Source organism: Bactrocera latifrons, unplaced genomic scaffold (assembly GCF_001853355.1).
Source record: "Bactrocera latifrons isolate USDA-ARS-PBARC rearing strain unplaced genomic scaffold, ASM185335v1 scaffold_530, whole genome shotgun sequence".
Taxonomy (NCBI): Eukaryota; Metazoa; Arthropoda; class Insecta; order Diptera; family Tephritidae; genus Bactrocera; species Bactrocera latifrons.
Genome location: NW_017537191.1, coordinates 1 through 3,355, shown reverse-complemented (window position 1 = coordinate 3,355; position 3,355 = coordinate 1).

The window sequence follows — 3,355 nt, the reverse complement described above, 5'->3', positions numbered from 1 at the left end:
TTGCCATATCTGCCTAGTTGTCAACAAAAGAACATAAGCAAAAACTTTATACCCCAAATMCATAAAAGGAAAACGCCAAAAACCTTTAGCAATTTTTTATAAAAAAAAGTTGCAGAAAGGAGTTCTACGCGAAAGAACTGTGAACACCCCGGTGTTGGATCGACCAGGGCTATTTTTTTTGAAGCGCGACCGAAGGCCACCAGTGCAGAAGGGAGTTCTACGCGAAAGAACTCTGAACAGCCTGGTTTTGGATCAGCCAGGGGTATTTTTTTTGAAGCGGGGTATAATGCTTTTGCTTATTTCCTTTTGTTGACAACTAGGCAGATATGGCAATACCATTTATTTGCTAGTATGCAACCCTATTCTTGATGTGCAAATGCAGTGAATTTAACTAAAACAAAATAATTGAAATAAAGCTTTATTTGCAATAAATATTAAAAAAATTTATATACAAAAACGTTATAGTGAAGTGTTAGTAAGTGAAAAGTGCATAATATAAGTGAAAAAGTTATTCACATTAAACAAATTATCAATTTAAAAGTTGTAAATTTTTTAACTTTAAACGCAAATATCTTTAAAACTATAAGTCAGCGGCAACTATATATATATATTTTCGTGATCTGGAGAAYGTCACCTTTCCAATGACACCCATTTTATCCTCGAAATTCGGGGAYKCTATTCTAAATTTTACMCTTTTCAACTTTAAACGCGAATATCTCGAAAACTACAAGCTCCTGTGGCTATAATTATATACATATATTCTTAATCTGGAGAATCTCCTCTTTCCGACCATACCCATTTTAATCCCGAAATCCTGGGACAGTATACTAAATTCTTCCCGAAAATTATTTGCAATGGCTGACCAAATCCCATGTTTATTCTCGTGCAATGACACGTAAAAAGAATACAAAAAGCCATGCACAATAGTCATTTACAATAGGAGTATTCTCTTGCTCTTGCAAAACCCTTGCACGGTGCAAAAATTGCATATTTTTCTATCTAATACAACAACACAACAACAAACATACGCAGAAAAATATTTGTAAGAGCTGTAAATCAGAGATAATGAGACTTCTCTCTCACTGGAAATAAGAGAGCAATTGCTAAACGTCAAAACCTACCGAACTTTGACAGTTGACTGGATTGAGTAGGTTTTRMCGTTTTGCAATTGGAATGACTGGAACGGCYAGATTGAAATTATACCAAAAATATATGTGAACGGAGGAATTTATTGCCGCCGTTCAAGATCGCTAATAAAAATTTAAAATAATGAAAAACAAAGAAAATGCGAAATTTATATATATATTATGAAACGTTTTGTAATTTGATGCATAATAGAATTAATTTTCTATTACAAATGATTAAAAACATTTATTAATTTAGAACTAACAGGCTTTATTCACCTTATTAAGTATTGAAATATCGAAAGTCAGTTATTTTAATATACCATAAAATCATAAAAAAGGAATTAAATAGTTTCGCCATATATTAAAAGTCCAATATATAATAATTTGCAATCGTAATAAATGTTGGGTATTTTAATTTAAAATGTCCAAAAATTCTTATTTGGTGCGATCTGGCCATAATGGAAAATGTTATAACAAACGCTTATTTTGAGGCGCTCTACACTGGAATAAGTTGGGCATCCCATTATCCCTGCTGTAAATTATGTCAGACCAAAACTCATGTATATTTACATGCATGTGACGCTAAAATATAATTGCAACCCTGTTTTAGCTATCATTTTAAATTTTAAAACTGTATGCAGAAGGCGCGCCAATTCACAATAGCCATGAACAATAGTCATTTACAATAAATCGACCTAATAAGTCGTTCATATATCACTAGATTCTGCAATAAGTGCTCTCTCACCCTTGTATATTTTGGTATAGGATTTTTGTAATCTGAAATCTTGCAAGAGCAAGAAAATTCCCCTAATATATATACAATATCGGAAATATGTCTCAGGTGAAGAATGTAAGTATACATGACAAATAGCACGTTGTCTAAACATCTTCCTTAATATTGCAAGTAAAGGAAAGCTAAGTTGGGGTGAAATTTGTTCAAAGGCGGGGAAAACTTTGAATATATTTATATCATATTTATTATTTTGTTAACTTAATTATAGTTCATAAGCTCATCCAATTTCATAATTTTATTTTCCTCGACATCGAAATATTTAAAGTTATGGTTCATTCGACTGTTTTTCGACGTTAAATTGCAAATCTCATTGATGCTTGTTTATGTAGAGGTTTTCAACTAGGACGAACAAAAGTGGACCGATAGGGACAGCAAACCAGGGGATAAGTAAGGCATAGATAATAGTAAGGTTTGCCATTTAATCGTGGAAAGATATACCAATTAAACGAGTTGAAATTGTTAAAATGTATCACCGAAATTCGGAGTCAGTGGCCTCAACTTTAAGAGCGGGGTTTTTAATAAAAGCGCTACAATTTTTTTTTAAATGAAACGAAAACGAATCTCGAAAAAAATTACGGATTGGTACGATTTATGGGCCGGTGGCGTCATTGGACCATACTTCTTCCGTGATGATTGAAAATCAAGTTTTGTGAACGTGTTATCAATTGACCGCCTCTGTCGTGCGATTTTACGCCGTTAGACTATTCTTGTGGAACCACGTCAAGTCTATGGTCTATGCCAACAAGTCAGCGACGATTGATGACCTTTGTACGAATATCGAATGTGAAGTTGCAGCAGGATTGGCGATTTATGTATGCTTGAAAACCGTCGAAAATTGGGTTCAGCGTTTGGACATCTGCTACCGTGCCTGATGTGACTATTAAGCAGAATATACTTTCAGAGAAATAAAGAATTTCATTAATATTCCAAACTATTTTTGTTTTATTTAAAACTTTTTTAGCGTTTTTATTGACAAAATGAAATTAATCATCAAAAATTTAAAATCGTTATATATGGCGTGTTGGGTTTTGAAGCCCTCGCGCAATTCTCCATATAAAAGAAATTCCAGTTTATTGTATATGGAATGTTTTTTCGCAAATAATACACCCACGCCGTTAGTTCAAACAAACAGTCGTCGCCTCAGTATATACAGTAATAAACACAGTATATACAGTAGATAACCTTTTCGTGGTAGCTTTCTGAGGGGTGAATAGCGGCCATCTTGGATTTTCAGAGGTAGCAACGCAGTGCTRTATATATTGAGGTAGTAAATACTTAGCAAATGTATTCTAATAAATAGCTAAAGCTATAAACATTGTTGCTAAATATAAAAGGAAATTATTTATTAATGACATATATTTACTAATATTTGATTTAAACGCCATAGTGTGTCATGTTTCGCCCATTAAAATATCATTTACTGATAGTCAGATAT